This window comes from Perca fluviatilis, chromosome 8 (assembly GCF_010015445.1).
Source record: "Perca fluviatilis chromosome 8, GENO_Pfluv_1.0, whole genome shotgun sequence".
Classification (NCBI taxonomy): Eukaryota; Metazoa; Chordata; class Actinopteri; order Perciformes; family Percidae; genus Perca; species Perca fluviatilis.
In genome coordinates this window covers 24660110-24683443 of record NC_053119.1, presented here as the reverse complement: position 1 = coordinate 24683443, position 23334 = coordinate 24660110, and the positions used below count along the sequence as shown (strand labels likewise).

At 41.1% G+C, this 23334-nt stretch overlaps 1 long non-coding RNA gene across 1 annotated transcript; it reads left to right on the top strand.

The window, feature by feature from the left end:
• Positions 1–1707: 1707 nt before the first annotated feature.
• Positions 1708–6848, top strand: LOC120563413. The gene is made up of 4 exons (XR_005639948.1): positions 1708–2015; positions 3596–3664; positions 5463–5569; positions 6420–6848. It is a non-coding gene; the product is annotated as an uncharacterized LOC120563413 (long non-coding RNA).
• The last annotated feature ends 16486 nt before the right edge of the window (positions 6849–23334 follow it).

Here is a 23334-nt window from a genome sequence, read left to right as displayed (position 1 = left end):
GGGCATTGTGCCTGTAGAACTGGCCCATTGTATTAGAGAGTTGATCCGTCGCCAATACTTCGCCCCTTGAGTATTTAAATGGAAAAATTGCAACATTTCCATACCAACATACTGACAAGGTAAATAAACCCAGGCCGGTTCAAAAACCTTTGCCATTAAAAACAGCATTGGTGGCAATGGCCATGAAAATGGTACATTGCTTAGACTACTCCCTTTGATTATTGGTGACACTGTTCCTGGGGGAAATGAAGCATGGATTGTACTGATGGATTTGAAAGAGATAGTCAAGTTAGCACTCTGCCCGTCATTTACTGAGGAATCCATTCAGTATTTACAGACCAAAATACAGGATCAAAAACAGATGATGCAGGAGGTCTTTCCTGATTTCATCCTCCCGCCAAAACATCACTACATTGAACACTACCCAGACCTCATACGGTTGCTTTGGCCCTCTTGTCCACTTGTGGACAATGAGATTTGAGGGAAAACACCGTTTATTTCAAGCGTGTGTGGTACATGATACGTAAAACTTTAAGAATGTTTTTAAAACAATGGCAAACAGGCATCAACATATGGTGGCTTACTATCTCAGTGCCCCCATCATTCTTTAAACCTCACCAACAGACATCAAATGTCTCATCTCTGATGGTCTCACTGCTTCCCAATGTTGCAAAAGCATACATTGAACAAATAACAGAAAGCAACATGATTTACAGTACATCCAAAGTCAGCATTGATGGAATGGATTATGATGTAGGAATGTTTCTGTCTGTGGGGAGAAGGGAGGGCTGCCTCAGTTTTGCAAAATTGAGCAGATTCTCCTCGTGAATAATCATGTAGTCTTTCTTGGCAGAGAACACAAAGCAAACTACATAGAACATCTTATGGTCCTATGAACTTTCACCAGGACATTTAACTGTTCGGAACATCTCAGAGCTCAATGACAAATCACCCTCTCTGCATACAGCACACATGGAAGACTGCTCATCACCCGCAAAAGATTCATATTACTGAACTAAAATGAGGTTTCATCTTGTGCCTAAAAATTAAGCCCTGTTGATTGTAGCACAAGTTTTAAACATGTTTTTCTAAGTGAAAGGCTTAGTTGGAGGGAGAGAGGAAGAAAGGGGAGAGAGTGAATGTATCAAGAGAGTGGGAGACAGATATGTAAAGAGAACAAAGAACAGCACAGAGACAAAAGCTGAAAGGGTGCTATACATACATGGACAGAAGCAGAAGTTGAAGGGAGGGGTCAAAGAGATATAAAAACAGAGTGGCAGAGACAAGGGAAAGATGGACAGAAAGAGAGAGCCAAGGGGTTGGAGAGGGAGAAAGGCAGAGTATGAGAATGTGGCAGAGACTGTTATTTCAGTCAGAAATATTCTCCTCATAGTTCATTATCATGGCAAATATAATTAACTGACTGAAATAACAGTTTCTCACAGGACACCTATCTGTACATAAACTTATCTCATCTGGGGAAGCTTGTAGACCTGTTTCACAATCAAGTTTGCCACTTTAGTACTATGAGGGCATTATTATAGGAAAATGCTTTTACCCACTATGTTAAGTTTCTCCTCGTTGTGAGTGCGTCCCTTCAGTTTGCTTGTTTGCTGCATTTCTCCGTGTCCATCTACAGGCCAAGCAGACCTACACTGTAAATTCCAATAGCTGTCATAACTTGCATTAATGAGTTAGCTGTAGTCGGGTATCAATAATATGTGCTTCTTAATTGGCTTTACAAAGTAACGGTTAATTGCATGGTGAAAAAAGCTATTTATTTATTGTTTTGGGTGAATATAACTTTGTTTGAAGTTATCTTAACTTGCTTAGAGAGACTATTTGGAACTCATCCAATCAGCAAGCAGGGCTGTGAGTGAGCATGCGCAGTAGAAGCCACCACCGTTCAGTCTCCTGCTCAGGATTGTTAGCGGTGCCAATCGGACTGAGCCAACACATTTTCTGGAATTTGCCGACAAATTTGCTAGAGATTTCATCGCTTGTGGAACAATAAGGTAAGTCTTCAAGCAAGTTAGGTTAATATTTGTGTGTGAATTTGTGTTTCTGTCTGCTGCCTCAACATAATCTATCATATGTTAACTAGCTAGCTAAACATTAACAAGCTAACAGGCAGAGCACATGTTCGGGCATGTTTTGGGCGGCTTTCCACCACCATCCCGTGATTCACCTGTAAATCCATTTTAACTTAAAGTGAAAACGCTCACATTTTAAATGTTGCTAGAGGAACTTTTAGTTTTCCCGAGTTGACAGAGTGGCTGTACTGTATTTTGGTCGAATGTAGGGTTATTAACCCGGTCTCACGGCAGTTCGTGTAAATGTCCACGTTATTCTTAATCTATTGATACGTGCTCACGGAGACGAAAGGACGCCGGGCGAAAAGGTCGCTCCATAAGCCGGGAGGTACCCGCGAGTCGGCCCGCTGGGGACCCCCTGGATGAGGCGGCCGAAAAGGTCGCTCCATAAGCCGGGAGGCGGCCCGCGATGCGGCCCGCTGGGGACGCACCACAGTAACAAAACGCCAAAACCGCTCGCCCGGGTGAAAGTCCTGTGTTGTTTGACCCATCCACCACCCCGACCAACCTGCCTACACGGATTTTCGGCTTTTTATATTACTCCCTACCATTTTCGTGCTGTGGCCACAAAATATGCTTCCCATTGAAATAAATTACTTAACATTTTCGTGTAGTCCGCCACGTAAAAACCGACAAAAACGTCTCCGTGAACACGTATCAATAGATTCAAATAACGTCACATTTACACGAACTGCCATGAGACCTGGCTGTAACAACACAGACTTTCGGAGTTACAAATGAAATTTGCTGCATTAAGTGTGTAGAGGAAACACTAAACAAGACAATTTGTAAGCAACACACATTTTGCAGCCACATTGGTCAGACAATTAGGAGAACATAAGTTACTTTAGCTACTGCTAGTTTCTGTTTTAATCGTTTGCAAAGCCAAAAACAAGGAGAATACATGATGACTGTTGGCAAAAGTTATTTTTTTATTTATTTTTGCAATTCGCTACATATTAAGGACCCTGTCAAGCATGTTAAATAAAAACAAGAAAAACATTAAAAATTAAAATGTATATCGATGTGTTTCTTCCATCCCGCCCCTATGAGCAAGCACCTTTCATTCAAAGTCAAGTTAACCGAAGTTGTTCCATATTTTTATAAGATAGCACCTGGTATTGATAGAACACACACGTAAGTTGTTGATGACAACAAATTATTTTTGTCTGTAACGTTTTCTTTTAAAATGAGGTATATCGGAAAAGTGTTTCAACGTCTGACTTTCCCCTGTTATTTCTTTAAGTAAATGCAGTTGCTAATATTGCTGTACTTATACTTAAGTCAGGATTGTTTATACTCTTAATTTTTAGAATTGTTTTTGACACTCAATCTGAATCTTCAAATATTCATGTAAGAGGATACATCTATAAGGATTTATATTGGAAAACTATCATTCTCCTGTAATGCTTGTAAAGTATGCACTATGTGTCTTTAATCTACAAATCACATCACTTTAAGTGGAACTTTCTTTTAACTAAGACATTATTTGTCCTTTACAGAAGTGCTTGTGGCAACTGCCTTGAGGGCTCTTCACAGCTGCTTTGTCAGTGGGCCTCAGTACACTGGAGGTGAGATAAAGTATACAATATTTTGGATGATATTATATGTAGATATACAAACACACACTAGCGTGTGTAATTTTTCTACAGAAAAAAGAGGACAGTTGTTAAAACACTATCGCCTAAAACATGGAGGCTTTACTCGGCAACAGCCAATACCATGTCTTCATAACGATTGCTTGTGCACTTTCAAATCTTTTAATGCACTCAAAGTGCATTTATCGGTTGCGCGTATCGTCAATCAAACATTGGACAAGCAAGTAAACCCACAGTTGTATTTCACTGCCAATTATGTGAATACACAGAGCCCTGCACTGAAGAAGAGTTTTTCACACACTTGCGCAGACATTTAAAACTTAAGCAAAAAGTTCTGTGTCCATACGACGGCTGTGATTTTCACAGCAATGTGTACTCAACATTTAATGCACACAAAAGTAGGGTACACAAAGGGAGTGCTACAACACATTTTAAAACCGGAATTGTATCAAACATTAAACATCAAGATCAATTGACTGAAGTGGAGAATGATATTTCCTCACAGGATGACACTGAGTGTGAATTTGAAGAATCTGTAGGTGACATACAGGACTTGGAAAGTCAGCTGGAACGTAACCTTGCCGCTTTGTTTTTGAAAATGCAAACAATCCTGCATATATCAGAAAGTGCTACACAAGAAGTTATTCAGCAGATCAATCAGATCCACTTACTTTCACAGCCATTACTTCACAGTAAAGTCCAGGAGATTATCAGTCAGCATTGTGGTGACGTGGATAATTCCATTGTGAGTGACGTTGTAAATGCAGTTTCACAAACTAATGTCCTGCTGAAATTCACCTCTACAGGAGGATCCTTATCAACAGCTAGCAGGAGAGCATCTTATATACAGCAAGAATTTCCTCTTGTTATGCCAGTTGAGTTTCGTCTTGACAGAGATAGTTCTGTTGTATATGTCCCCACACTGAAAATGTTGCAGGCTTTGTTAAGAAATAAGGATATTCTGGATAAGGCGCTGCATGTAGAATGTGGTGCTTCACCAGAAGGATACCACTCATTCAGAGATGGCTCTCATTTTAAAGAAAATGTTCTTTTGAATGTGGAAGAATTTAGGATTGCTCTTGGGCTATATATAGATGATTTTGAGGTTGCTAATCCACTGGGAACATCCAAGAAAAACACAAACTATGTGCAGTATATTGGGTACTTGCTAATCTTGACTCCAAATATCGGTCAGCTCTCCACTCTATACAACTTGCACTTTTATGTAAGGTCAAGACTGTGAAGGAACATGGCTATGCAGAAGTTCTTCGTCCTCTCATTCAGGATCTTGTTACTCTTGAGGAACACGGTGTGTATGTTGAACAGCTAGCAGAAAGTGTTAAAGGAACTGTATTGTATGTAGCAGCAGACAACTTGGGGGCTCACGCTTTGGCAGGATTCCAGGAGAGTTTTGCAGCACATCTCTTTTGTCGGTTTTGTATGTGTAAGAAAGATGACATACAGGATAAGGAGGTCAGGTCAGGTCTACACCAGCCAAGGACAAGAGCGGACCACGACAGACATGTGCAAGAGGTTATACATGACCATACTATGGCCAGACATCTTGGTGTAAAAAGAGGGTGTCCACTGAATGAAAACTTGAAACACTTTCATGTGGTGGATGGTTTTCCACCTGACATTCTGCATGACTTTTTAGAGGGTATAGTACCAGCAGAAATGTCACTCTGTCTTCAGGATTTTATGACCAAGAAGTATGTTTCTTTGGACTGTTTGAATAAGGCTATTAAGCAGTTTCCTTACACGTTCTCAGATAAAGCTGACCAACCACAGATCATTCCAAAGACCTTCATCGCTAAGGGAACCATTGTGGGCAACGGACACGAAAACTGGGCTCTCCTGAGGCTGCTTCCATTGATGGTAGGCCATAATATCCCAGAAGGAGACAAAGCATGGGAGATACTGATGCTTCTAAAAGATATACTGGAAATAGTAATGTCATCGCACTTTACTGAAGAGTTAATCCACTTTCTGGTTTGCAAAATCTCAGAACATAGAGAGTTACTGCAGCAAACTTTTCCGACCTACAAACTCCGTCCAAAACATCATTTTATTGAACATTACCCTCAACTGATTAAAACTTTTGGCCCACTAGTCGATGTGTGGACGATGCGTTTTGAAGGGAAGCACACCAATTTTTCAAAAAGGCTGTGCATGACACTCATAATTTCAAGAATGTAGCACAAACCTTGGCTGTAAGACACCAGAAGATGATGGCCTTCCATTTGGATTCTGCATCCTTCTTTAAGCCTTCTGTGGAAATTGATAAAGTCAGGTCAGTTATGATCACATCTTTCCCTGAAAATGTTCAGCGCTCACTACATCAGCGAAACGCCAAGCAAAGTACAGTGCTGGTTGCAGCTTCTGCTTGTGTTCATGGTGTAAAGTACACTGCAGATATGATCATTTCAGTTGGCTGTTGCTCTGGTCTCCCAGAGTTCCAGCAAATAACACATATTGTTGTTATCAACACAGAAATCCTGCTAGTCTGCAGGCTTTTGACCTCATGGTATGTTGAACATTTACGTGCTTATGAGTTGTGCTTCAGTGGGGGAGGGTCTCTCAATGTCACCCATCTGTCCGAACTGAATGATGTTTTCCCCTTATCTTCCTATAGAGTGAAAGGCAATGTGTACGTCACACTAAAGCGTTACATATTATGCTGAATGACATGTGGACTGGGTACTAAAGTGATCTCCACTCTGTCTAGGACCATGGGAAGCTATAAACTAAGAATCATCATAAATGAAGGGGACATACGGAAAGTGTCACTGGACAGAAAACCAGAAACGGTTGAAGAGCTGAAGATAAAAGTCAAAGAAAAATGCAACCTGCAGGATGACTTCAATCTTATGTATGAAGACCCTGACTTTGGTTATTCCCTCTGCAACCTAGATGACATAGGAGACTTGCCAGCTACAAAAGCAACTGTGAAGGTCATTTCATTGGTGACACTGACACTGGTGCCTGCTTCCACCACCAGCATTTCTGATGCCTCAAATGTCTCAGATGATACAGAGATTCTGTCGACATACAGCTCATCATCATCAACAAGACAAGAGCAATGGCCAGAGTTTTTTGAGATTCCAAACTTCTCGGTTGATGTAGAATTCAGACTGAGACAGGCTAATCTTCAGTTTTTACGGAGACCAAACTTACCTGAATGTACCAAGAGACATGAAGCATGGTATTTTGGAGAAGCTTGCTGAAGCGATCTACAAATTTGATGCCTATCCAAATGAAGAACGATGCCATTCTGTGGCATTGGCGCTCATAAGCAAACATCCCTGCCTGAGGGAACCAGGCTCGCCAGATGGGTGTTCTGGCTGGAAGAATAGCTTGACATACAAAATGGGGAACTATCGCCTAAACTGAGAAAAGCTGGATGTGCAGAAGTTGCTATAAATCAGGGTAAAAAAGGCCCCAGGAATGGCATGCACAGGCCTCAAAAAGACCAAAAAGGTTTGAGGTCAATTACTTACCAGACCTCCCTGAGGGGCAGAATGAAGATAGACTAGAAGTTGAAAGAAAGCTCCTGGTTGAAGAAATGAAAAACGGAACCCCAGTGGAACAGTCATTGCATCTAAGATGGACCAGACATTCCCACTGCGGGAGACGGGAGATTGTGGAGGCTGAACCTCCAGTGAAAACCCCGAATGAGCGCTTGGCCAGCTCTTTTACAGAGAGACAAGTACGTACAGATATTGATATGCTTTTTATATTCTCCTAGTGTGCATTTAGGTGTTTTAGGACTGGTAACCAAAGGTTTTCCAAAATTTCCACACTGGCTCAAGCCAGTCTACTCACTCACATTTTTTTCTGTCTTGTAGGTGTTTGCTGAGTTCAACAGGATAGCCACGACAAACCTGGAGAATGACTTTTTGGTGCTGTTGACCGCTACACACCACGCTTTGTCACAATCTTCAAGTCCAAGAAAGGAAGTGTTGGAGAGAAACTGGCTGAGATTGTGCAGCAAATTGATTCAAGGGTCAGTCCACTACAGACTTGTTAAGTTTTTGCTGTGGATTAGATAACTACTGCAATCGGCAACTGTTCTCTGCACTGTTAAGCAACATGGTGACACCTTTTCATATGCGTTTTAAAAATGGGTTTGTAGTGTAACTTCTGAATGTTGCTTAATCTTGAACTTTATTTGTTCTATCCACTTCTAGAAACCAGATGTGACAGCAGTGCGCGCTCCCTTGTTCTCCAAGGCATCCCTGTTCTGCTTGGTGATGACCCCCAGTAACTTCTACAACACCTCCTTTGTAAGTTCTCATATCTTAAAAGAGCACATACTGTATATTACTGTGAGTTCAGAACAAAGATGGGCTGCATGCTAACTGTGACAGTTCAGTGTATGCCAGCAGGGTGATAAAAAAAAGATAAAAACAACAAAACCCTAAACAAATGATGAAGCAGCCATTCAACTAACTCCATTTGTAGTCCATGTCACATGGTTGCACTGCTGAGTGCCACAATGCTAAGCCCCACTTGCCGTGCTGCAATTGTGGGTTCTGCACAAGAGGTAGAACATTTCTCTCCCTCACATGCACTAGCTGTAACAGCATTAACATCTGAATAATTTTTATATTAGGACAGACATGAGAGCTTAATTAAAAAAAAAAAAAAAAAAATAGGCTGGAGGGAAGTGTTGGCAGGACAGATGACTTGATGACAATTGATAATGCCAATCAACATTTACCTGTTGTAATGTTTGTGTTTGGTTGTATACAGGATTCTGACAGTGATGAGGCCTGGGACCAGGTATCTGTTGGGTTGCTGACTGTCATCAGTGAAGATGTGCCCCTCTCGGCCAAATCATCTCCATCTTGACCCAGTGTCTACTGCCATCATTCTTGAAGGAGGTATTGTAATGAACAATCTCCAGAACCTACCTCAAGCAATTTTTGCCTCTTGTTTGCGTTGTCCTATGCACTACACTTGGACTACCCTAAAGCCATGAAAAACACATTCAGCTTCATTCAACGAGTGATGCTTGGCCTGGGAGAGAACAAACTCCCCCAAACTTCAAACTCTTAAAAATCTCCTGTTGAGTTAGAATGGTAAAAATCAAGAGTGACACTTGGCATACAATCTTGTTTATAAAAGTGGGTCGTCAGTTGCTTTTATTGTTAGCTAAATTAAGGCACTCCTTTCATATTGTTTTATATCCACTGGGTTCATCAGCAAGTTACATTTAGAGGCTGCAGGTGTATGGTCATTCATGCGGTATGAGATCGGTTGCCATAGTCATTATTGTACAATAACTGGATGTCACTTGTAATAGTCAGCAGGTTGATACTGTCAGCAGTTTGGTCTTTAAACTTTATTGTTAATACAAAAGTAAAGCAGTTTCTCAGGATTATGTTAAATAAAAGGTCAGGGTTGGAATTTTCTTTCCACAAATGAGAAATTTATGTCTTTTTATAAAGCCAAATACATTGGCTGCCAATTATTACTGGAAGATTATTGAAGAACAATTTTGGTACCGATGTATATTGTGGCAAATAGGCAAACATTCAATCCAACAAAGTCCATTGTTCACATCCCTTGGTGTTACTTTCACTCTGTACTTTTGAAGAATGTTTTATTTTTATATTTTATGGTAGTGTAATAAGCATGTATGCGGCGTCTGGTTCTGAGAAGAGATATTCTGTGGTTGGCGCTTAATACCTTGACATTTATCATTTTAGTCTGAATGTTGTCTTCAAGTGGTACTGATCACTTATAGTAATGACTAACATTTTAATCTCCTCAAAACCAATTAGTATCTCTGTCAGCTGTCTAAGGTGCAGATTTGACTGTTTTCCCTAAACATCTCTAATCAAGTATATTTCCCAAAAATTCATACTCCTATAAATAATTCGGTAAAAAAAAGTTAACAATAAAATTACTTATCAGCCAAGTCAAGAATTCAAAATCGTGAAATCCTGTGCCAAAATTTGATTGATTGAAATAAAAAGGTTTATCTTGGCCAAGCACACCATAATAATTTTTAAGATGATGAAATACAATCAGTATAAAATTACAAATGTCAAGGTAATGCATACTTTATACCAGATCAAAGGGTTTTAAGACTTTGATTTTAACATTGTAAACTAACAATGGTTGAGGTTCAAGGAATAAACCTGTTTCAACTATAATGTGGTTGTGTGTTAAATATTTCTATTTTATGATACTTCTTCTCTGGTACATTTATGTGACAAGTGTATAGTGAGTTGGCAGAACAGAGTTAACATATAGGTGAGCGTTTATGAATAAATAATTAGACATTTAGATGGTTATTATGAAGAATAACCATCTAAATGTCTAATTGATTACTGTAAATGGAATAAGGTAAAATGAATGTTTGAAGTACTTAATTTACACAAGTAACAGTTACTTGGTCTTTTCAAGGCAATCGGTTTGCATGGTTTAAACAAGTAAATCAGAATCGCTCTTCAAGTAACTAAAAACGAGAAATTCTAAGTAGCAGGAATTGTCACATTAGTTAGCCCAACTTAAATAATCGTGTTTAGATTACACACAAAGTAAAGTTCACATTACAGTACTTAGTTGTTTGAAATAGTAATTCTGAGTTGTCTATACTAAGTCAGGAGTACATCTAAAGTAAATTGTCAAGTACACCGCACACATTGTTTTTAGTTACTTAAACTCAAGAGTAAGTATACTATACTAAACAGGGATTTGTTAATACAACACGCAATACCTATTCCACTGTACTTAGTTTTTTAAGTGCAATCGGTTTGCATGCTTTTTTTAAGTAAGGTTAACTAATCGGATTTTACAGTGTACAGATAGGTGACTATTTTACTGTATGTGGATAATATTTACTGTACAGGTTTGGTACGCTGTTAATCTATACACAAATGGCCTGGGATTCTGCCAGCAACACTGACTTGGCAGTCATGACTGACCCCACAGTCACATTAGCTACAAAGAGAGCGCTACGCTGCCGCTTGTCGGCGCTCCTGGGCGTGCGCTAGCCTACTCCAGGTTGCTTGGCAACAGTAAACAGAAATTCTCCGGTACTACCTGCAAGCATGTCTTAAAAGTTACTTCAGAGGTATTGTTAAGTCACAAGAATGATGTTTTTGGATTTAAAAGTATTTATTTCTCGATAAAAGTAACAAAATATATGAGATAAAATGCCAAACCTATCAGATATATACAGAAATACGATGTCCTGAAGCATTTTCCACCATCTTGAATTATTTTCTTCGACTCGAGCCACTGACCTACGTCACGCTGCCCCTTCACTCCGATTGGCTGTCGCTTTGTCGCATCGCTCCGCATTTGCATAAAATAGACTTCTTGTCTATTTTGGCCCCGCCTTGCTTCGTGGCAGCGGCGAGCTCGTCGCTTGTTGCTGGCAAACGGCCACTCCCATTGAAAATGAATGGTAGCCTGTTGCTTTGTCTCTGTCTCTTGTAGCTAATGTGACTGTGGGGTCAGGCCTGATGTCCAGGTGCAGTAGTGCTTATCTAACTAAAATGGAAGTAGACTCTATCCTGTCTGTATGTATGTCTGTCCTTCGATTTTCTTGACAACCATTCACTGAGGACACAAGGAAGTGCAGTGTTGAGTGCAAGCTCTTAAAATCTTAGGGGCATATTTATTAGCAGGTGCGTTATGTACACAATGTGAAGTGCATTGAGAGTGGACCCCTGTTAACTGTTACACCGCCTAACGGAATGCTGACTACAACTCACTCACCGTCGCTTCACTACAGTATATTCAAGAACAGATGAAGAAAGAGAGACCAGAGAGCTTACAGTGTAGCAAACTCAAACATTTCAAACATCAGCAATGTAACTTTTCAGAGTGTACAATTTTGTTCCCGGAAATAGCATGTTCCCAAATAGCTAGCTGTTAGCAATTACTCCATGTACTCTAGCATTGTTCTGCAAGCAGCAATACCAGAGGCCAAGCAATCAGCCCGTTCTGCGCACGTTTTGAACGGGAACTGCACTAGTACAATACGATACAGAATTAAAGTGACATGTAGTAGAACTACTTTTGATGAATCATTCATCATACGGTGTTATGGATACTCACTATGGAATCTTATACCGATAGCTTACGGTAGAGTCCATGGCATTGTCCGAGGAAAACTAATTAAGTGATGCATTCCATTTCATCACAGTCTGGGGAACCATCCATCACACTCAGGGGGACAAACAAAATACAGTACTCATGTAAATTAAAGCCCGGGAGAGCCTTTGGCTTAGGATAGATGATTTTCATTCATTTATTAATTAATTTTTTCACAACTCTTTATCGGTGAGTCAACAGCTCGACCACAATGAACTCAAGGGAAAATGTTGGGACCGTGTCTATGAATGAAGAAGCAGAGAGTTTTTTTTCCTGAAACCAAGGGAGAGTGTTACAAACAGTTTGATGTTTGAGTCTGTGAACATGGTTGTAGGAAGAATGGTCATTATTATCAATTAGCTGAAGGACACTATGACTTGCTCTGTGCTGAAGATGATTGAGGACATCTAAATGGCAGCACAGTAAAGTCTGCACTCTGCTGTAATTAGTAGAAAGTGGTAGTCAGTTTATCCTATACCTTTAGAAATTAAAAATATTCCATGTTTACAAGATCCTTACTTCACCCTGGTTGTTTCTTCAGTCAAAAAAGGGATTTGCATGTTTTAGGAAGCAGAGATGAAAAATCTGGATTATACTGAGTTAAGCCTATTAATGTTGAAAGCTATAGATTTGTAATAAGATGAATGGGCTAAGCTTTACCTTCAGCCTGTTTCTGTGAGATTGTAATGGTAATCTAAACAAGATAGTCCAGGTGATTAGGAGCATCTATTCATAAAAACACATTGCAAGCACAGAAAACCCTGCAGTAGGCTGTACCTCCATCTGGTGAAATGTAAATATATTGAGTGGATCTCACTGGGTGGTTTTGATTAACTAGTCATATCTGTTCATGGTTTCCAAATTCTAGAGATTAGATAGATAGATAGATAGATAGATAGATAGATAATAGATATATAATACTTAGATTTTTTCTAAATATGTTCGGTGGTTCAGCTTTTGGTTGAACCACCGTAGTTCAGAATTTTCCATCTTTCAAACAAAAACAGTCTTACATTTAAATCCTGGTCCTGCTTTTCTCTATGAAAGGGCATGCTCTCATAGTCAGATGGGTTTCCTGTGAGTGCTGAGATTTTCTCCAATATCCTGCATGTCAGGTGAATCAAAGTGCCTTACATTACACATAAGTGTTAGCCCTGCAAGAGACTGAGAGTCTGTTTTGGTGTTTACATGCATTTCACTCAATGAAGGCTAGGACAGATCTCAGAACCATTTATTTTTAGAATTTGTAGAGCAAAAATACAGTGTTCTGTGTAGCTAACAAATGCTACTAGCCACTGTAGTGTACAGTGTTGGGAGTAAAGGCGTTACAAAAGTAACGCAATTACAGTAATTATTACTTTTGCTGTAACGCAGTAATATAACTCATTACTAATTACATTTTGGTAATATTATACCCGTTACAATCTCAGTAATACGCGAGTTACAATGTGACAGGGTAAAGGAAATACTCATAGCCTGTTATACACTAAAGGTATTAGTAAGTTTATAGCATGTGAGGATTCTAAAATAGCTCAGATTAAAAGGATCATGCACTCAGTACATAGTTCATAGAGATTGATAAAATTCATATAATTGTGTTAAAAAGTTAAAATCTGGCCCCATACAAAGGGTAAAAAATTGTAAGAAGAATGTGTAAAGATTACATTGATTACTTTATTTTGTGGTGCATAATTTAAGGGTAAAAGTATTAATCTGTGATCTACTAAATGCTCTTAATCTATGAGCTTGAGATCGATTGCTTTGGTCTCCACCCAAGTTCCCAACGTAGGATGTTTCCTCATTACACTAAAGTTCTCAGTGAGGAAACATCAGCGCATCACTCTCGGTGATTATTTCTCCCCTTTTTCAGCGGGCGTTAACAAAAACGCATTTAACGCAACATTTAGTGGTGTTTTTGTTTTTAAAAAATTCACCAACACCGCGAAAACATTTTATCACAGGAAGAAAAAAAAAAACGTGAGTATTATTTCCCGTTACTGTATTCGATGGTTGAATTGACTGCAGAGACAGATACATTTCCGAGATGGACATTATTTTCCGGAGTTATTACGTTGCGTTGAAGTGAGCTGTCCCATCACTGTTCCCATGGTCAGAGCCAGAACCAGAGACGGAACGGACAACTGTGTCCCAACAGATGACGATGCGTCAGCGCAGACAGCAGTATGTCCAAGCTTCTGACAGATATAAACATGTCGGGAATTAATGTTTTCGGCTTGCTACACGTAAAATGTCATTGCATTTTATCTGCCGTGGAAAGTAACTATGCCGTACTATATAATACAACTGTAAGGTACTTTTAATTGAGTATTTTCATTTTCTCCTACTTGCCTATTGTACATTTTACTTCTCTATTTTTATAGCTTTAGTTACTTTGCATATTCATATTAATTCTACAAAATATGAATAATCTATGATGTATTAAAGTGGACTTTATTGATCCGGTTGGTGAAATTCACAAGCTACCTGCCAAGTCAAACTTCCACTGTTATTTTGGTGAAAGTAACTCCAAAGAGTATTAAAGCTGCGAGCAGCGATGGACGGCCCTCGCGCCTCTCGCGTCGGGGTTACTGGCGAGACGCCGCTCCTTGCGACCGTTCATTCGCCGCCACTCAGACACCACAAACGCTCACCAATGAAAAGGGAACTCCTTGCCGAGTTCAATGATACATGATACCTCACACAAGACTCTACGTCATACGGTTCATCAGTTGTGAAAGGGGGGCGTGGCTAAAGCAGCATAGGGCGTGCCAAACCATTACCAATGAATAAGGAAGTCTCTGCTGAGTTCAATGATATCTCACACAAGGGTCTACATCAAACGGGTCATTAGTTATTAAAGGGGGCGTGGCTAAAGCATAGGGGCGGGCCAAACCAACACCAATTAAAAAGGAACTCTCTGCTTAGTTCATTGATACCTCACACAAAGGTCAACCTTAAATGGTTCAAATGTTATGAAAGGGGGCGTGGCTTAAGGTTAGGGTGCGGGTCAAACCATCACCGATGAAGAAGGAAGTTTGTGCTGAGTTCAATGACACCTCACAAAGGGTATCCCTTAAACGGTTCAAATGTTATGAAAGGGGCGTGGCCTGGGTAAGTTGGCGTGGTCATATTATAGAGGCGGCTCAGTATCACATGTAGACCACACATTCTGAGTTTCATGCAAATCGGATGATGTTTGTCATATAAGGCACATTTCATGTTGCCAGCAGGGGACGTTATAACCAAAATAAATTTTGGCCTGTAGGTGTCCTCAGGCCTGGACCCTTGTCAATCGTTGAGAAATTTCGGCAGAGATATGACACGCATTACACTCAAGTTACAACAACTTCTTTGTTCATCGCTAAACACTCAAAATCGCCCCCATACGCCCACACCGTCTGACCGAAAAGTTTTTCCTTTAATAACTTTTCATCCTTAAGGTGTTGGGATGGTACAGACCAAGTCTGAAGTCCATCGGATGAAATCTCTAGGAGGAGTTAAAGTTAAAGTTATAGCACCTTGTCTTTTAGGCCTACTTCCTGTTGCCACTAGGAGGCGCTATGACTTTAAGTAAATATCGGCGCTTTATATGTCCTCAGGGTTGGACTCTTATGAATCCTGAAAAGTTTCGAGCCAGTTGGACAAGCGTACACCCGAGTTACACCCACTTCCTGTTTCGGCGGCGAAACGCACAAAATGGCCGCCCGCCACGGCACACCTACTATGACGAAAAGTTTTTCTTTTACAACTTTTCATCTTTAACGTCTTAAGATGGCACAGACCGAGTTTGAAGTTGATCGGATGAAATCTCTAGGAGGGTTAGGTTTAAAAGTACGACATGTGGAAATGGCCAAAATCGCGCCTAATTTCGAACTTTCAATTCAAAATGGCGGACTTCCTGTTTGGTTTAGGGTATGGCTCTAATGAAGTTTTTGTACATCTTGACATGTTACATATGTCTACCAAGTTTCGTGAGTCTACGTTAAACGCACTGCAGGGGCTCAATTTTTTTAACTTTCTAGGGGCGCGCTAGAGAGCCATTTTTGTGCGGCTATTCGCGAAACCCTTAAAATAAGGACATTTTCACCAGACTTGATGCACCGCCAGAAATTTGGTGATTGTTGGGCAACAGTGTTGGGCAAGTTACATACATATCATGTATCATCTTTATTAGTTTGCTCATTTTTTACATCAACTCATTGACCGCATAAATACATAATTATTGTTAGTTTGTTGGTTATTAATACACAGTGAAAAGTGTCAAATGTTGGATGAGCACACCTATGGAAACCCGGTATCAATGTTAAATGTTGTTTAATGTGATAATTAAGCCCCCAACTATGCCAGTTTGAATCTACTGTGAGCCTCTGACAGGCAGCATAATTATCTAGCCCTAACCTAACATACCTTTAAGATACCTTTGAATCCTAACAACAACCAGCTGTAACATGTTGAGCTAACTAGCATGTTGCCATCACCAGCAGCATGCTGCTCAAACCACCGAACAATGTATGAGGTATTATAATATCTACAACTTAAAAGGCCAGAGAAAGGTTATTGTGATATTATAACTAGGCATATATAAGTTCAGTGAGAGCCTATATGAATTATAGGGGTGTTGAATTTAATCATTGCATCGATGCATCGCGATGCGGACATGAACGATTCTGCATCGATGCGGTGTCAGACCATAATCGATTATTGCCCAATGATGTTGCTTGTAGATTTTTTCGTTCGCTGCTTTTTGTTTTTCCCTTTGTCTGTTGTCTGCTGTCTACAGACTCCGCTACATTAAGGAAGTGTCTTTTAAAAGAGCAGATGCAATAAAAGGGGGAGTTCATATATATCTGACTTTGTCGATGGAAGCCATGTGTAGTAATATATATTTATATTGAGGGAGGTGACGCATCATGATGCATCGTGATACATCTTGATATCGAATAGATTTGAATCGTTGACAGGATAATAGTAATTGAGTCGAATCGTGAGACCAGCAAAGATTCACACCCCTAATGAATTACAGACTTGAATTGCCAAATAACATTGGACTCTGATGTAGCCTTGTAGGCCTAATAGGGCATGTGCCTGCAGCAGGCAGCCACAACACATGGCACCCAAGCAGAGGGTGTAAAGTTGAAGATGCTAAATCTCTCCGACCTTTGCAACAGGAATAGCATTATACTGGCAGATTTAGAAGAGAGACTAATGCAGGTAGTGTCAGAAATCCTGCAACAGATGCCATCGAAAGAAGTGAGATGCTTCTTGGCAGAACCTTCTCCAGACATGCAGACCTCTTGGTGAAAATCACAGCAGATGGTATGAGGCTTGAACAAAACCAGATTGTGTATTATAGCCTATGATTATAGCTACGTCGGGGAGCCTCAGGATGCATACTTTGAAAAACATATACATACTGTACATAAATTGCAATAAATTGCAAAAGTAGGAACACACTTGCTCTATAGACAGAATTTTTGGAAGCAAAGACATAATTATGTTTGATTATCATTGTGAGGAATCACAAATATAACTTCTTTGTGTTCGTGCAGTTTTAATTTTTCATTTTGCTTTAAATTGCATTTAAATATGAACAGATATTACACACAGATATGTAAAATACAAGATAGATTGTAAAAGTCAAAACTGATAACACGAAATATGAGTAAATAATAGTTCTATTTCGTATAGGCTTCGCCCTCTAAGCCACGCTATAGGTTTATCCCTTCGCATGCGCAGTGTTGAAGATTTTCACGATCTTCAACTTTCCTTCCTCCCCACTGGGAGGACTGGAACTGGAGACAGGGATCGATGCCTTTCCGCTACAGCTCTCCCAGTCCCCAGAACGGCCAGGGGCACCACCTCAGCGGTCTTCCCCTCTGCCACAGGTGGCTCCACCCTCCACCACTAGGGCCCTTTTTCTGGACCGCGGGAGATCATAAAAGGGTGGCGGATCAGAGAGGCATAGCGCTCCCAGCGGAGCCTCCGGGTGGCTTGGCTTGGAAGCGGCACCTCAACAACAGCGCCACCGCTCCACCAACCGCCATAAGAGGAAACGCCCCATAGCCTCTGCTGCGGCTGCGTCCTCTCGGCCTCGACCTCCGCCCGCCCCCCGCGAGCGACAGCTGACCCCCGACCGGCAGGTTTTACGGGGCGAAGGATCATGAAGGCAGCTCCCACCTGGTCAATCCCGCCAGCCACCCACTAAGCAGCGCAACCCGGTGGCAATGTCGGGGCTTCGAGGAACGTCTGTCCTTCCACGGTTGGAAATCGGAAACACAACGGCCCTTTTTAGGGCCACTCAAGTCTTTCTAAAGAGCAGTTTCCCTTCAACCAAGCAGCCCTTGTTCCCACTGAACATTACGCTGATAGTATGACAGATGTTCCCCACACAGAAGCACACACCAGGTCACCGCTGCCGCGGAGCCTCACCGGTCTCTCACTATGCAGACAGCGGAAGCAGACGCCAACCCGCTACAATTATCGCCGGCTCAGTTATCCTCCTCCCCTGGCTATGCAAGCGGGGTGAGGACAACGATTACCTGCCACCCTTTCGACAGGGCCCTACCATGGGCTGGGCAACACGCGTTCTACCCACGTCTCACCAGCGACGGACAGGCTCTGCGCTTCCTGCTAGCTATGTCTGTGAACAACACTTTTACTGGCGTGGTAAAACTGTCATGCTATCTCAAGTTCAGATAACGGCTCTGGCGTCAGAGCTGGCAGAGCTGCTGGAAAAATATCAGCAACAACAGGAGCAAACGGGGGATGAGACCAATGCTGGACCTGTCTTTGTTCAACCGGTGCATCCTGGAGCGGCCGTTCCACATGTTGACTGCCGTAGGCTACGTGCATTGCAGTGTGTGCGCCCGGCGATTCGTTCACTTCCATCGACCTGAGGGCCGTTCTCATTCCAGTCATCCCCAAACACAGAAAATTCCTGTGCTTCTCCTTCCTGGGAGTTCAATAGAAAACCGGATGCCATTTGGCTAACTCTAGCCCATCATACCGCCCACACCAATGTATCAACGTTGTTTTTCAGCCATTAGGGGATGATGGTTCTGTTAGATGACCTAATCCTTATGACACCCTCAAAGAGAGATGCACTCCACACGTGGAGGCTGTGCAGCATCTACAAACACTGAATTCGCCATAAACTGGCAAAGGGTTCGCCGGATCCCCTCACAGGCGGTAGTTTATCTGGTGTGGACATAAACTGGGCCACTATGAAAACCAGGCTGGATGCATTAAAATCTCTGCTGTCATACATTGCTCACAGGGGGTGTCAGCACTGTCAGTGATCCGTCTGCTTGTGTTGAAGCCCGCGAGTCACGTGAGTGGCTCCTCTAGGACATGAGTAAACACACACACATTGCACATGAGGAAAAATTCAGAGATGGTCCGGCCGCCTGCACCTCGACCCAACACGGCTCAAAGAGGTGCCTTCCACTTTACAGTCAAACCTGGTCTAGGTGAAACCCCCATGCTCTATTGTCAGGGGTTCCCCTTGGGAGGGGATGTCACGACCGTAAACAGACACAGACGCATCTCTTGTTGGATGACAGGGCAGGTACAAGTCCCAGGTTGTGGGAGGAGATGGGAAAATCCTCCATCTCTCCACATTGCCTGGTGCCTGACACGGTGCTAAAGTGCTGAAATACTTTGCTCTGAGTCCGTCAGGTAGACATGTCGATAAGAACAGACAACATGACAGTGGCGGATGCACTCAGCCCGGCTGTTAGTTGAGGGGACGTCATCTTCATGACAGATGACATATGGCACAGGGACGCACTGTCGCAGCTGGCCTGTAAAACGGCCAAGAATTTCTTACCTGGAGGGTTTCCTTCCTTCCGCCTCATAACAGAGAAATGGAATAAGTGTCTCACCAGTGCGTTGTTATCTCAGTATGTTTTACGCACGGCAGACATCCGCCGGGAGCAGCTGTTTGTTCACTATATAACACTCCCTCTTTGAATCTTTTAACGGCAGCGCTCTTCCCGCGTTTGAGGTTTACCACTCACGCTTTCGTGTAAAGGGAGTGGCATCCACTCCACGCAGTGCATTATCAACATCCACAGCCCTCCTCAGAGGTGTGACAGCGCAACAGCTTCAGGGCATCTCTGTGCCTTTTTTCCTCCGCTTTCATCGTGCAGTGTGTCTCCATGATTCACGTTTGGTTTTATCCGCACTTAACGACATGATGTGTTATTAGATCTGGTATGCCATGTCTCCATCCTCCTGCACCAGAGTGCCGTGAGGAATGTGCTTTGCATTAATTAATGATGATTTTAATCTTAATTATGGAGCACCTACAGAATCCATGCGGCAGAGCCTCACAGTGTTAAACAGGCTAGTCATGGAGATAGCCTATCAGGTTTTTGCGCACTCATCAGGTTTTTAAGCAAACAATATAATTTTGTTACATAAAAACCTGTACAGTGTGAGAAGGAAGAGGAGCTAGTCTATGCTATCTGCTTGTGGATTTTGGTGTCACTTGGTGGCATTGACTACATCAGCTTCGCCTTGACCCAATAGTAACAGCGCTTAGAGGGCAAAGCCTATATGAAATAGAACATAGTTATTTATTACCCGATTCTATGAGTATACGGCAAGCCCTCTAAGATCCAGGCCACCTGCTTCAATAACATTGGCCGAATAAAAATGTTGGTGTTGGGAGCAGATCTCTGGTCTCGCGCTGTATAATATACAGTAACTGCGGACGTAAGAGAGGCAGGGCACAAGGGGCCAAAGAAATTTTTTCACGACTTTGCATGCGCGAGGGGATAAACCCAATAGCAACGCCTCTTAGAGGCTATGCCTATACTCATAGAATCTGGAGTTACAATACGTAACTATCGATCTTTCATGGCCACAACTTTTAATATATCAGAAACAGACAAAAGTGCACTGGCATGATCAATTATAATATTCACTGCGGTTCATTACATATACTGTTCTTAGCTAAAAGAATTTTTGCCATGTTACTCCTGAACTGAACATCGGAGCTGGCACTCAAGGTTCTGCCTTGGGCAGAGAAATACATCCAAGTAGAGGTAATAACCTAGCAGAAGGTTTCTTCAGCTATCTGCCTGTATGATATGACTAAATCCCTGAAGTGAGAAGCTATGTGAAAGGATAAACACATGAGAATAGGCTTGTAACATGGACACGGGAATAATCTATGATATATTAAAGTGGATAAAGAGGAGACTTTATTGATCTGGTAGTGAAATTCACAAGCTAGCTGCCAAGTCAAACTTCTGCTGTTATTTTGGTGAATGTAACTCAAAAGTAATGCAAAAGTAGTGTAAAGCATTACAATTCAGAGACAGTAATATTGTAATATAACTAATTGCTCTCAAATGGCAGTAGCTAGTAATCTATAATGTATTACATTTTGGAAATAACTTGCCCAACACTGGTAATGTATGTATAAAGTAATGTATCTACTTAAATCACTATTTAAACCAGTGTTCTGACAGTTACCTATGTAGCTACAGTATTGCTTGCCATCCTTCTTTATTATGTTCTTACATAATGCACTGTTCTTATAATACTGTATACAAGACAGTGATACGTAATCTGATTTAAAAGGAATGTTAGTCACTTCTGGTCACACACAGTTTGATTGTTTACTAGTTTTAGTTGGTCAGAGGATTTGAAATTAAATCTACAATGATGGGCTTGCACATAATATGTTATCATAGCTTTTGCAGGAATGCGGTAAAATGGCTTTTCCAAGCATTATGCATACAGGGTTTGACTGCAGCAACACCAGTAGCCTTTATCTCTACACTTTTCACAGATCTATGCATTTAAAAGGATTTTGTCTAGGGCAATTATTACTGGTAGAGGCAAATGCTAAGGGAGATGAAGTGGAACAGAAACTTGAGACAACATTGCCCAGAAGGAGTAAGCTGGAGGGTGAGATTTGACTGCAGAGGAATGCGTAGTGAGGGAACGAAAGAGAGTTTTTAGCTGAGACCAGCAGCCACTATAAGTCACTCTGTCATTTGGTTCGGGGTCTTGAGAATTTTGAAGCACTTTTTTGAACATGGTATTATGTGACACAGCTGCAAGAATCTATAAGCCTTGTGGATGCCTCATTTTATGTTTACTTCTGGAGCTAAAGCACGCGCTCTCTCATTCCAGTGACCCAGGGTTTTCATCTTAATTCAATGCAGGACAGAGCTAAGCAGACATATTGGACTAATTCATGATAAGCTGCAACAGATTACATACCTTTTAATTATTTTATGAGTAATGGAAAGGACACATAACAATCACAAGCAGTACAAAGCTTAGGTGAGTCATAGGATGGGTTGTAATCAGTGTTGGGAGTAACGGCGTTTAAGTATATATTTTTCCAGTAACGGAGCTCTGACTACTACTACACACAAGAAGCGACGAAGCCAGGGAAATTCAAAGGAAGCGTTCGGCGAAACGGGAAGTACCGGCACTACATCTCGCTATTGAAATTAAAGGCGAAGAATGTTTATGTAACATGCACGCTATGCCCAGGAAAAAGACTTTATCCACGTCTGCCTCAAGCAACTCAAATCTTATGAAGCACCTCACATCAACACATGCTAACACGACACTTGTTGCTGCTGCTAACCCAACCCCAAGCCCAAATGCAGCTAGCGTGAGCTCCAGCGAAGGAGACGGAGCCACTCTGTTAAAACAAGCAACGCTTGATTTTTCGGTCAGCAACAGGTGACCAAGGCCGAGCTGAACACATCAATCAGTTAATATAAACATCTTTGACGTTATGTATTTTATTATGTATTTGATGTTATAGAACGTAATAAGCGTTATATAACATAAAAATAACGTCACAGTTACTTTGCTGAGTAACTAATTACTTTTACAATGTGGTAACTGAGTTACTAACTCAATTACTTTTGGGAGAAGTAATTTGTAACTGTAACTAATTACTTTTTAAAGTAAGATGACCAACACTGGTTGTAATTCATTTAATAAAGCAGGAAATGCCTATCTCGTTCTTTTTTATACCTAAACTGTGGCATTTGATGTATGATAATAATGATGATATCATATGATATAGGTGAATATGATATAGGTGAATCATTTAACCAAGGATTTGGACACTGCTCGGGCTTGTGTCAGATATATGTTCATATTGTACAGTAAATTACAATACAGAGCATGTGCATCTAAGTGGTGATTAAGAAAGATATGATCCATGTTGGTTAATTATCTGACCGATTAATTGATGAGCATAAATGAAACAGACGATTGATGTGCACACTGAAGGACAGGGGATATCAACTTTGTGATGTAATTGTAATACATATCAGCAGTGTGTGACAAAGCATCTAAACAAATGAGTCACAGACATTCATTATGACTTGATCTAGCTTGTAACCTAAGTCTTCTTTAAATTGTAAAAATATCTATTATCTGTTATTAATAGGAATTTTATTAGGAAGGAGAATTTATTTGCATGCAGATTTATAAAGTATTAAAGTATAGTATAAAGAGTAAGCTGACAGTTACATCACACCCCT